The sequence below is a fragment of the Mus pahari genome, chromosome 2 (genome assembly GCF_900095145.1).
Source record: "Mus pahari chromosome 2, PAHARI_EIJ_v1.1, whole genome shotgun sequence".
Lineage (NCBI taxonomy): Eukaryota > Metazoa > Chordata > Mammalia > Rodentia > Muridae > Mus > Mus pahari.
The window spans coordinates 129,636,686-129,649,292 of record NC_034591.1 but is presented as its reverse complement, the minus strand read 5'-3'; the positions used below and the strand labels follow the sequence as shown (position 1 = coordinate 129,649,292).

The 12,607-nt window shown below is 54.6% G+C and overlaps 1 protein-coding gene across 9 annotated transcripts in view; it reads left to right on the top strand.

Annotated features, from left to right (window-relative positions):
* Window positions 1–12,607, top strand: part of Atp2b2 (ATPase plasma membrane Ca2+ transporting 2) — a 293,782-nt gene that overhangs the window by 142,720 nt on the left and 138,455 nt on the right. The window contains exon 1 of one of the 9 annotated variants that reach the window (XM_029535203.1): window positions 1,316–1,426. The exons of the other annotated variants lie outside the window; for them this stretch is intronic. The gene's annotated coding sequence lies outside the window, so the exon portion shown is untranslated. Of the gene's footprint in view, window positions 1–1,315; window positions 1,427–12,607 lie in introns of those variants that run through there. 9 annotated transcript variants of the gene reach the window in all.

Below are 12,607 nucleotides of genomic sequence, written 5' to 3'. Positions count from 1 at the left end.
GAGAGAGAGAGAGAGAGAGAGAGAGAGAGAGAGAGAGAGAGAGAGAGAGAGAGAGAGAGCCCCTGCTTGGCTGGGGTAGATGGGACCCTCTGAGCAGTCTAGCACTTGGTGATGGTGGTGTGGTCCTGCTCAAGGGCCCTCCCTGCTCTGGCTCTCTCCCTCTTCGGCCCCTCTGCGTGGCGGGTTCTGATTTTGGTGCAGTGCAGACTTTCAGCTTAACGAGACAAATTGATATTCGGTGCCAGGCGGAGATGGAGCAGCAACAGGACTCGGCGGGCGGCTCCTAGGTGGGCAGAGGTGGGGGTGGGGAAGGAGGCAGCTTTTTCTGGACCTGGCTCTAGGGGCACTCCCCTCCCCTTGCCTTGCTCCTCCTGCACCCACTCAGGCTGACAGGTGTGCCACCACACTGGCCTTGAAGGTCCTTCTACAGGCCACACACATCCAAGCAGGACGCCACTCCTGAGGTATGGGGAGGCATGGCCACAGGGCACCTCGGCTAGTGGAGGAAGTGAGAGACACCTCATTCAATGAGACCCCCCTCACCTGGCTACTCGGGCTCTGGTTCTACCTGTCTGGAATTAAAGAGTCCACAGGTCTGCCTTGTGAGATGAGAAAGAAGGAAATGACCAGCTGGATGGGGGAATCCATTCCCTCGGACTCCAAAATGGAATCACTCTGGACTCCACAGACATGATTAGCCTCCAGTGCGGTCACCCCCAACTCCTCACAGATACCCTGGCCGATACTGGGAATATGCTAACACTCCCGACAGAGAACTGGCCTCTTCAAGGGTTCTCCTGACTGGACCCATCCCCACCCTGGGGCAGTTGGGCACACCCAGGCAGCTTGCGGGGCTGCAGAGGGGTGTAGACAGTGACATCCAGCAGCTGGCTGGGGAGTCTGTTCCATAGACCCTGTCACCATACGCGTATTTAGGTGTTCTCCCTTGTGCAGTCTTGCTTCCAGGTATAGAGCCATTCTGTCTGCATCCAGGGAGCCTGAAACCCCGACCCTATCTAACAAAGTAGGAAGTGACTTAGGGAAGGCACATAAAAACAATGCCTCCTTCTTTGCTCTCACCTCCCCCTTGCTCGTGTCCCGGACTGGGTTCTGACCCTCCCCTTGGCGTGCCCTTGACACGGCCTCCTGCGCGAGGGGAACGGGCCTCTCCCTAGGGCTCTGCGGGCGGCCGCGGATGCGTCCCGTGGGAGCGATGCCCAGAGCCGCGCTCCCAGGCGCGGGGTGGTTCGGTCCGCGCTCGCGCCCCTCCCCCGGCGGCCGCGCCCCCCCAGCCTCGGGCGCGATGGTACAGTCTGCGCAGGGACCGGGCGCGCGGGCTGGGCTCAGCGCGGCGCCAGCTGCCGCACCGCGATTACGGGCTGCCCGCCTGGAACCCGAACCGATCGCTGGCGATTGCCTTAGCCAAGTAAGTAACCGGCATCTCTCCCCTCATCCAAGCATGAGAAAATAAAAAATAAAAAGCGCCCGGCCCCGCTCTCCCCTTCCTCCCTCACCTATTTTGATTTGATTTGATTGCATTTGCCGTTTTTTTTTCCCCCAGTGCTGATGGTGGCGGCGGGAGGAGGGGGGTGGTAGGCGCTTGGCTTGTTTATCTGGAGGCAGCTGGGGATGCTTGGGAGACCGGGTTGAGGGACACTCCAGGGTGAGGGGTTGGGGTGGGGGCTGGGGACCGGAGCAAAGAGCCCCGCAGGAGTGGATGCAGGGTCTCAGGTGGATGCTGGTGGCCTCCAGACTGCACATGCCCCCAGGATGTTATGCAAGGGCTAGTGGTGGCAGCCGGTCAGCAGGGACACCAGTCTCCTCTTGAGCCTGGTCTCTGGGAGACATGGAGTACTGGAAGGTGTCCCAGGAAAGCGGCAAGGGGAGGCCCCTCTGAAGGGTCTCTTTGATGGTGGGCTGCTGTATTCAGGGATCTACTGGATGAGGAGAGCCAGGCAGGTGGTGGCAGGGATGTGTCCCAAGTCCCCTCCGTGGAAGGCAGGGGCAGGAGTGGGTGGCCAGGCCATTTTGCAGCAGTCATGCTAGATGGATGGTGGAGTTGGCACTTTAAGCCCGGAAGCCCAGCTCCTTATCAGCCTGCTAGCCTAGGTGGTCCCTCTGAGTACTGAGACACCTAGGGCTCCTCCCTGCCTCTCTGCCTCTCTGCAGGACCTGAACCTCCCTCCTATGGTCGTCAGGTGCTGGCAGCCACCCCCTTTAAGCCAAGTAGCTGACCTCTGCTCCACATACTGAGTGGAGAGGGGACCCTGCAGCTGGCCGACCCCCCCCCATCAAGGGAGGTCCCCTCAAAGGCCGAGCCTGGCTCGACCTTCAGAAGGGTAAGCGAGTAGGCCAGTCACCAGCAGAGCTGAGAGTAGAGGGTCTCATTGTGAGGCTGAGCCTTAGCAGTGTGGAAGGGGCTCCCCTCCACTGGGCATGGCTCTCCACATTGCTAGGAGGAGGCAGAGCTGACGTTTGGGGCATTTCCCAGAGCGGCGGTTGCCATCCGGAGAAATTCTCTCTTTTGACGTGTGCAGTAGGAGGGGGCTTGGAGCGCAGGCCTTTGAGCTTGGGGCTTCCGCCTGGTAACTTCCTTGAAGGAGCAGTGGCAAGGAGGGGGCTGCGGTCTGGGGAGTCCGCAGAGGGAGGAGGACTAGGGGAGGATGCTAATGGCCTCCCATTTATCCACCTTCACAACCCAGCCATGAGCGAGGGTGCATGCCTGTGCATAGATTCACTCCTGCATACACATGGACCAATAGAGAACCCACAAGTAGTGCATTATACATGTTCAGATCATACATGTGGACACACGATGCCTGTACCAACAGATGCGCTCTGGCCCCTGTGCACACAGCACGCATCTCTGGCTTCTTAAGACTCCATTCTATGCACACCCCCAGTGAGTATAGCCTGCCCCCACATGCATGCAGCCCTCACACACACAGGACCCTATAGCAGCTACCACAGTGTACTATATAGCCATGTGGGCTGCCCCAGGAGTGCAGGTGACAGGTGCACAGGACCCAAATGCCTGTCAACACAGTGCCCTGGAATGTGACCACAGGTGAATGGCAGGGACACATGTAAGACAGCAGTGGGCACAGCTGCTGCACCTCTGCAGACACTGTGTTGCCCTCTCAGCTTCGAGAAGCCAAGGTGGCCCTAAGAGCTCTGGGGAGAGGACCCTGGGGAACTGACTGTGAGACCAGAAGGACAGTGGATCCTGAGTGGCCACCTCAGATTCCTGAAGGCCTGAGGGGCGGGTCAGCCCATGTTCCCGGAGAGCAGTGATTGGACTGAACAAGGCCATCTGTGATGATTGATAGTCTGCAGAGAAGGCTGCCTGGAGCAGAGAAGGAGGCAGGGGAGGGGGCAGGTGCAGTGGCTGCCCATTGGTCAGACCACCAGCAGCCCGCAAAGCCCACCAGCCCTTTCTGGAACCAGGAAGCCAGCCCACTGGTGTGTGGCATCTGAGAGCCAGAATTCCTTTAGTAGCCTCCAAGTTCTCTCCAGTTGAGGACAGAAAAGCTACCTGTGATTTAGTGTGCAGAGCCTGAGACATCCACCCCTCCTCCACAGACTGCCTTCCACTCCCGTCACCCAGCCTTAGTGGGAACACTAGTAAATGTCACACCCGCTAGCATCTGCAGAGCTCTTTGCCCCATACACATTACTTCTGTGCAATTATCCTTAGTGTCCCCAACAGCTCAGGTGAGAGACAAGAAGCCACCACCCAAGGTCACGCAGCTGGAACTGCTGGCACCTCTTTGTGAGCTATCTAGCCCCTCTGGTATGAGGTCAGACCCAAGACAGAAACCTGAGAGGTGAGAGGTATGCTGTCCCCAACAGGGGTGGCTTTCTGTCTCTGGGCTCTGTGTCAAGAGCATTGGGAGGCCCTGCTGGGCTCTTTCAGACCCCACAAAAGAAGCAACGGTGGGTGGCCCGTGTAGACCCTGAGTGTCCCAGTGTGTTGCCTTCAGAATCAAAGGGTGAGCACCCCAACTCCACTCCTGGCCACCTGTGTGACCTTGGATGCACACTGCATCTCTCTGCCTCTGAGTCTCCTCACCTGTGGTCAGGTTTCCTGCCCCACCTTATCCTGCAGCTGTTTGAGAGCTGGGACACTGTCACAGGCTGTGTGCAGAGAAACAGCATCAGGATCGGCAGGCAGAATAAGGGCCAAGTCCAAGGTCAGAGGAAGAGACAGAGAGGAAGGGAGAGGAGGGGCTTGAAGGGTCTCTTGACTTGATGGCCAGAGGTCACGGGGTGGGCGTGTCGGGGAGTCCCGTGTCTGGCCCCTTTCCTAATACTTCAGGAGATCTGCACGACTGATCCAGAGACTTCACAGCCTCAGCCTTTCCCCTGGACACAGGAACTCAAGGGAGCCGGGGAGAGGGCTAGGTGGGCCTGGATGCCATGTTGGAAACAGGTCTTGGGAAAATGGCCCCTTCTGTCTTCAATCTTGTCTCTCTATAATCAAGGGGGTTAAAGTGAACTATAGAAAAAAAAAAATTAACTACTGTGTTACCAGCCTATAGGATATATAGGATAGGACATATAGGCTAGGAAAAGGCTTCTCCAGTTGTCCTCAGCTCCCAGCATTGCCAGTACCCAGCTGAGTGTCACATACACACACATCACAGGGGTGGTCAGATTCTCCCATCCTTACCTAGTGCGCTGAGATCATCGTGGGAGGCAGGTGACTGTCAGCCTAGAATCTGGGTACCTGACCCACCCTGCTCTTCCTCCAAACCAGATCCTTGGACCTGCAGAGGTCTATTTCTTCTTCCTCATGGGAGCCACAGATGAGGAAGTAGTTAGGGAGAAAGGCCCCTGGGCAGAACAGTCTGCCATGATGCTTACAGAGATGGTAGCTGGCAGGGGAGTCAGCAAGGCGCTGCCTGGTTGCAGGAAAGAAGACAGAGCCTCGGGCCCCTAACTGACAGCAGAAGAAGAGCAGGGCCCACTTCTCAAGCTAACATGAAAGAGACTAAAGGGACATAGGAGCTGGGTGGGAATGTGGTTCTGTCAAGGCACCATGAGAATGGATGACGGTGGAATCACAGAGTGTGGCTGGGAGGACCTACTGGGTGGGAGGACCTACCGCTATCATGAGTTGCCCTGGGCTAGCAATTTTGATGTCAGTAGGAGCCTTGCAGACCTGTATGCTGCCCCGGATTGCTGTGTGATCATAATAAGAATGGATGATACAGCAAGCCAAGGATCCGCCCTGGTGAGAGTGCTAAGGCCATCTTCAGGGTCCAATAAGGAGCCCCACAATGGAGGCTTGCAGAGTTGTAAGGCCTTAAGAGTATCACACACAAGCTGGGACCCTCTACAGGGCTAGAGAGCTGCAGACATGGCCAAGGACTGTGGTGTTGGGAGTGAGAAGGCAAGATGTCAGGGCATGGACAGGACAGATGAAGAAGTCTTAGCCTGCAAGTCAGATGAGCTGGATTCCCCAGCCACTGGGCCCTGCTCCATGCATGACAATGGGCTTCAGTGAGTGCCTTTCATTAGGCTGGTGGTCTCAGGCTGATCCCTTGTGAGAGGCCACCAGGGTGCAGGGCCCGAGATACAGTCAAGTGGTGTGCAGGATTGATGGTGGAGGCCACAGTAGCGGTCACAGTTGTGGCTCTTTCTCAGCTGCCACCACAAATTCCTACAAGCTGCACGGCTTAAGCAACAGAAAAGTTTTACTCAGAGCCTAGAGGGCAGAAGTCTGATGTGGGGTTTGCCCACTTGGAGCCTCTGGAGGGGGCCTGGGAGAATCTGTCCCCACTTATCCCCTAGCTACCAGCAGTAATTCTAGTCCCTAGTGATCGGTACCTTGGAGCATGTGGCTGGACCCTGCCTCTGTCTTCAGGCCCTTTCTGCTCTATGCCCAGTGTCTTCTATAAAGATGCTTGCCTTGGGCTTGGGGCCAAGAATGATAACACACACCATATAGAGACTCCTGAGGTTCCCGGGCCTGGGTATTTATGGAGTGTTCACAGCTACTAACAACTGGCTTCTCTGTCACTTGCACCCACTTTACAGCTAAAGGAAGCAAGGTGCAGGGAGGTTACGATGGCCCCCAAGTTATACAGCAAGCAAGAGAACTCAGATTTGAACACGCATTTCTCCACATTTCCAGAGCTTTGCTGGGGGGGGGGGGGGCTGTAGCCAGGATTCCAAAGAGCAGTGGCTCCTGGGTCCCAGAGATGGATGCTGCACACGGAGGGAGGAGGGGCCTGCCTTAGTGAGCTACAGGACACTAGCATGTGACAGTGGGTTGAGAGCCACAGTCCCTTCCTAAGAAACACCAGCTGCCCCCATGTCCTCATCCGTGGGATCATAGTCACTAAGACAGTGAGTGGTCCTCTTGTGAGTCGCTGTGCTGTGTCCTCAGTGTTTGGGGAATGTTTCTTCCATGTGCTCTGTGAGAGGGGATTGCTTCTTTCAAGTCGCATCTTAGGGAATTGACTCTGCTGTTCAGCTGCGTGGAGTGACACTAGTGATTTACCCTCCATTTGCACCTCTGTAAGATGGGCAGGACACTGGAGTTCATCTTCCTGGCGGTGGGGAGGGGTGGCAGTGACGGGCAAGGGGACTCAAGGCAAGCGCTCACCCTGGCACAGTCCTTGGATGTCAAATGGAGTCTGTCACCGTTTCCTTGTTACAGTTGGCCCTCTAGGAACATGGGTTTCCCCATCTGTGGATTCACAACAGCAGCCTAAGAAATGCTCAGCGGGTTTGGGAGACAGCTTTGTCTAATGCCTGCTATGCAAGCATAAGGACCTGAAGTTCATATCCCCATGAAAATGGACATGGTTGCTTGCATCTGTACCCTTAGCACTGGGAAAGCAGAGACAAGCAGACCTTAGGGCTTGCAGTCTGGCAGTTTATCCTCAGATTAGTGACTCCGGGTTCCGTGAGAAACCCTGTCTCAAAGAACAAAGTAAAGGATAATAGTGCAAAACCCCCAGTGTTGTCATCCAGCTTCCATATGCACGTGCACACGTGCACACTCACCTACACACACGTGACACACACATGCACACACAAAATATTCGAGGAAAGTTTTGCATCTTTACTGAACCTCCCAGGCAGTTTTCTCACCTTTCCTCCCAAACAATACAGCATAAGGCCTGACTGTGTGGGGCTGGATATTATCATCACCTGGAGATGGGTTTAAGTTTAGGGGAGGGTGAAAATTAACCATGGTGACACACCTGTTATCCCAGCATTGAGGACAAGAGAATTAGGAGTTCAAGGTTATCCTTGGCTACATAGCCTGGGCTACATGTGAACCTGTTCCAACCACAATCAAAAAAAGATCTCTGAGAGAATGCTTGTAAATTCTATGCAAATACGGTGGTGTGGAGGGAAGACCAGAGCATCTGGGGATTGTGGGTTTTCAGGGGGTTCCTGCTGCCCAGCACTGAAAGTTTTCAAGGCTGCACTGTTTCTCCCTTGGGTGAGTGTGTGGTGTGGTTCTGCATGGAAAGCACTCTGCATCAGAGAGCCTTGAATAGAAACCCCAGCCCAGTATTGACTGCTGGGCGACCTTGGGCCAGGAACTTGGCTTCTCTGAGCTCAGCATTCTGATCTCTGAAAGTGGGATTGACTTCAGATCTCATTTCGGAATGTGTCTAAATAGGGTCCTGCTCATGCCTGGGTGTGCTGAAGGTGACCAAAGAAGGGCGATCCTAGCCCAAGGAGGGAAGTCCTAGGTTTAGAAAGATCCTGCAGCTCAGTCTTTTAATGGTGTGACAGAACCTGTAGGAGGAGCCACAAGTGAATGACCCCATTCTGGGTCTAAGCAGCACAAATCTCTGAAGGAGGAAGCAGGTTTCCCCACCCCCACCCCTCCACCCCGTGCTGCCTTAGAAGACAAGGTTTACAGGAGGGCTTGACCTCCTGTTGGGGCCACTCTAGTGGCTGCCTGGTGACCCCACCTGGCTCTCAAGGACGCCTGCCCCATTGGACCAGAGCTCAAGGGTGACCTGGTGAGCTAAGCTGCTGAGTTGTGCAGGGCTGAGGGATCTGCTGGGGATCTCGGAGGGCATCAGCCTTCCTGCATCTTCTCAAGCTTTCATTGGGCAGGGTGCAATCCTCGTAGTCTGGTGGGTGGCACAGTGGTTAGAGACAAACAAAGGTAGGGCCAGGCTGCTTGGGGTCAAATCTGGGCTTGGCCATATGGGCTATGCGGCCTCCATTTCTATATCTGAGTTCTCACAGCTGTGACCTGGGCAGTAAGTGTCCACTGTGCCAAGGCATGTCCATACAGATGGGTGGTCTCTAAGATGTCACTCTGACATTTTGACACATCCTGGGGTAGGGGTAGGGAGGCTTCATTCACTTAACCACTTTAGCTTTCTTAGCATCCATGCATCTTAGTATGGTATAGCATAGCGAGAACAAAATCCAGGGAACAAGATGAAAGGCTTAGCAAGGGAGCAAAGACACCGATCTTCCACACCCCCAGGAGCCTCTGTCTCCCCCTGAAGCACTCACCCCTCAGAACTGCTGTTAGAGTGCCTATGTACAGTTGGTGCTTAACAAATGCCAGCTCATAACAATAAACACCCCAGTCCAGGGAGAACCAGGAAGCATGGGTTCTGGGATTCCAGTGCCTGACCCTCTGTTTCTCTGCTGTGCGATCTCCTGCAAGTTCCTTAACTTCTCTGTGCCTCAACCCTCCTGCCTTTAAAATAGAGAGAACATAAGTCTCCAACTTAAAAAAAAAAAAGGATTTATCACATAAAAGTGAAGCACTTAAGCAGAAGTGCCAGCAACTGTTCCATCGTGAGCATCTAGTGAGTTCTAATCCCATAAATGATAGCAAAAAAATAAAAATAAAAAATAAACGCTGTTAACAAAGTAATGGCCATCAGGAATCCCTAAGGACTAAGATGCTGGTTAGATGGGTTGTGTAGCTGCCTCTCCCTGTCCAGGCACTGGCCAGTGTGGACGCTTTGTGATGTGAGTCTGGGGTTTCTGTGAGTCTCACAGAGGACGGAGTTTGTATGAGTGCAAAGGGAGGCATCGGTCCAGATTCCACTGGGTAAGGAGTACTCTCATATGTCAGGGTTTCCCTGCCTGTCCACCACACCAGAGGAAGCAGCAGAGACTGCTGACCACCCTGCCCTTTCCCAGCTGGCTCCTGGCCTCACAGAGGCTGCCAGCAGCTGCTGCAGAGTGACAGGCAGAACTCTCTCCTGAAGAGATCAGAAGCCCTGGGGCAGCCTATCTAGTTGCTGGGCAGGGATGAGCCACCAAGGGTGGGGGAGGGGTGCCACGAAGACCTGGGAATGGAATGGCCTGGCATGGAACCGACGCTCCCGGGGCGATGCTGGACAAGTCCTTATCTAGAGATTAGTTTCTCAATTTTGGAACAAAGACCTGGGGCCCAGGTGACTTTAAAATTCTCAAGTTCAAAGTCGCTCATATGTTTCTGAGGGTCAAGGTCATGGGAAGGGTCAGGGGAGAAAGGGAGCTAGTATCTGTGCATGGAGGGCATGCCTATCAAGATGTCCTTTTCATGGGACTAGCTGGAAACATCACTCAGGAGAAAGGGGCCAAAAGGAGGAAGTGGGGCAGGACTGGGCAGAAGCTATCATCCCTGAAACAGTGCCTCCACCCTGAGCCTCCGCCTCAGCCGGGACGGCTCTCAAGCACAGCCTGCACCCCATCATGTCCCCCGAGCTGTGGCAAGTGCAGTGGCCCTTGGTGCCCTGTATGAGAACAGCTGTGAGCTGTGGCTGCCCTCTGAGCAACAAGATGTGAAGTGCGAGCACCCCCTGGAGCAGCTGCCTTGTCCCAGTTCAGACATCTGTGTGCATAGGGAAGGCAAACTGGGCCTCCTATGGGTCGGGGGGGGGGGCTGCAGCAGAGAAGCCCAGGCTGGCGAAGAGGCCCCCTGGGACCCCGCTCTGTCCACTCTCTCCCATGTGTAGCTGGAGCCCAGGCTGCCGTGTCACAGTCTCCTCACAAGTGTCTGAAGGCAGGATATTAAGAGCTCTTTAGGCCACTTCTAAATTTATCAACTTCAGTGACTCACTTCAGATGGAAATGAGTCCCTTCTCAGCCGCCCCAGCCCTGGCTTCTGAGCTTGGAGCATCTTGGAGAAGGGAGGGAGGGAGTACAGAGCTAGAAACAAAAATTGGCTGAGCACTTGGCTGTGCCAACGCCCTTTCTGGGGACTAGCTGCACCTAGGTGGTCACTGACAGCAGGTGTCCAAGTGCGACGCTGGCCCTGAGCCCTCGTGGGACTCATGGGACTCAGACTTAGCCTGGATGATTTCTGGGTCCTCCGGAGCTTCCGCACAATGGAATGGGTTAGTGTAGGGTCCACAGCCTAGGCCGCGCCTGCGTCTAGGCAGCAGGAATGGTGTAGACTGTGGCTGGCACTGTGGTCCACCGCGGTCCCTGGGTGACTCGGGTCTCTGAGGAAGGGGATTCTTAGCTGAATGACAACTGGCATTCTGGTCCCCGGGACGTCTCTATTCTATGAAGGGGGACTACAGGCATGGTCATCTCCCTGTATTCTCTGAAGCCTCACAGGAACCCCAGTTTTCCTTGCCCTTCCAGAGCAGCAAAGGAGGAATTCAGGCCCAGAGCAGAGACCTGGAAGGCTGGGCGCTGTCCATGGTACCAGTCACAGGACTCAGGGCCCTGGCCCAGGCAGACCAAAGAGAGACAGGGATAAGATAACTCCTTCTCCAGGATACGGGCAAAGTTGGGCTTTTCTCGAGTCTGAGTACACCCAAGAACCAAAAGGAGCCCCGACCTTTGTCCGTTCCCCACCAAAGTCAGCTTTGGGGATGGGTGCTTTATTGCGTACGCATCGGCCTGCCACTGCTGAGGAAATCCCAGCATGAACATAGACAAGTCGTGTCTCCTGCGTGGGCGACAGTTCCAAGACTGTGACCGCTGCGAGGGAGTGTCTGAGGGTGAGGAGATGGCTGTGCCCAGCCCAGCCCATGCCTTACAGCTACTAGCCTGTCACTACGGCTGCCAGCATGTATCCTTGCTTTACAGGTTCCCAGCGAGGTTTCAGGACTTGCCCCCACCCTGTGGCAGGAAGGTGGTAGAACCTAGATGGGTGCTAGGCAGCTACTGTGCCCAGTGGACAGCACTGTGCTGTTTATGGGGGCTTCGGAGGGAGGGCAAGCGGGCATCATCAGAGACGGCTTTCTCTGCCAGTACCGATGGAGGATCCAGCATAGGACAAGGCTTAGCGCATACTCTGAGCCCAAGGGATTCTCCAATACTTACTTACTGTGCGAACTTGAGCAGGCGACTCAAATCTCTCTGTGCCTCAACATCCTCACTTTTGGAAAGAATGGGGGTAAATAAAAGTACTGATTTCCTCCTACGGGAAACAGCCTAGGACAGTGCCTGGCAGAGCTTATCCTCCACCAAGTCATAGCTGTTTAGCTGTTCCTTATTAATGATGGGTCAGAATAACAGGGGGAGCAAGACCCTAATCCCTTCCCCCTGAATCTTTCCCCAGCCTCCTTGACAGCCCCCATACCATTAGGGCAAGCATCACTCAGTGTCCATCTGGCCTATCACATTGCTCGGTCTTGAATAACCCTCCTCTACCAAGCAGACTGGGAGAGACCAGGATTCATTCTTGTATCCATGCATTTGTGACACCACAGCCCCTGCTCACCTTCCCAGCCTCGCCTTCCACACCCCGTCCACCAACTGCTCAGTTAGTTGAGAGTTCAGCCATCAGCTTGAGGGTGGAGGACAGTGTCCCCTCAGCCTTTGCTGTCACTGTCAACCCCTTGCTGCATGCCACCTTCCTGTCACCCTCTCAGGGAGCAGACCTGGAGCCTGTCAGCAGCAAAAATCAGGGTGTTATTTCTCTGCCGCACACCCTGTGGCCTCCCCATGGTACATGGACTCAAACCCAGACTCCTCACAGCCTGGAGTCTCCCCTGGGTGTGGTCCTTACCCCAGCGCACACCACCCTTCTCTCTCACTGTCATCCTTTCCTCAAACTCACTGGACTCTTCCCTGCCTCCGGCCCTCTGCATGTTCTGCTTCCCCATGGAGAACACGGTTTTCCCATCGTTGCATATGATAGATTTGTTCTCATGAAACTAAGTGGTGTCTCCTATTCAGGACCTCAGTCTGTGTGGTGTCTCCAGCCCTGATGGTTTTCTCTGCCACTACACCTGTCACTAGCATCCGTCACAATGGACATTTGTTTCGGTTACTCCCTTGTTTGTCATCTCAGAAGCAAGTAATTTGGGGGAAAGGAGGATGTCTTGTTCACTCTTGTGTTTGAAGAGGAAGGTCTGTGTGAGTGTTTATAGAATGAATGAATGAATAAATGAATGAGTGAATGAATGAATTAGAATTCACCAGAACACTGTTGAATGAGCATCAGGGTTGGCACCAAATGGCACCAGGACACTGACATCTCTTCTCTTGGAAAATTCTGGACCGTCCCAGAAAATGTCCTCCAAGAACTGTTCTGGGCTGTATTCTCTGCTAAGTTGTCTGATGACTCCTGAGTGTTGATGAAAGGAGCAGGTTTCCTCAGTGTCTCCGTCTAGTGCACAATCCTAGACAGGAAGTGACAGTAGACGCCACTCGCAGCCTG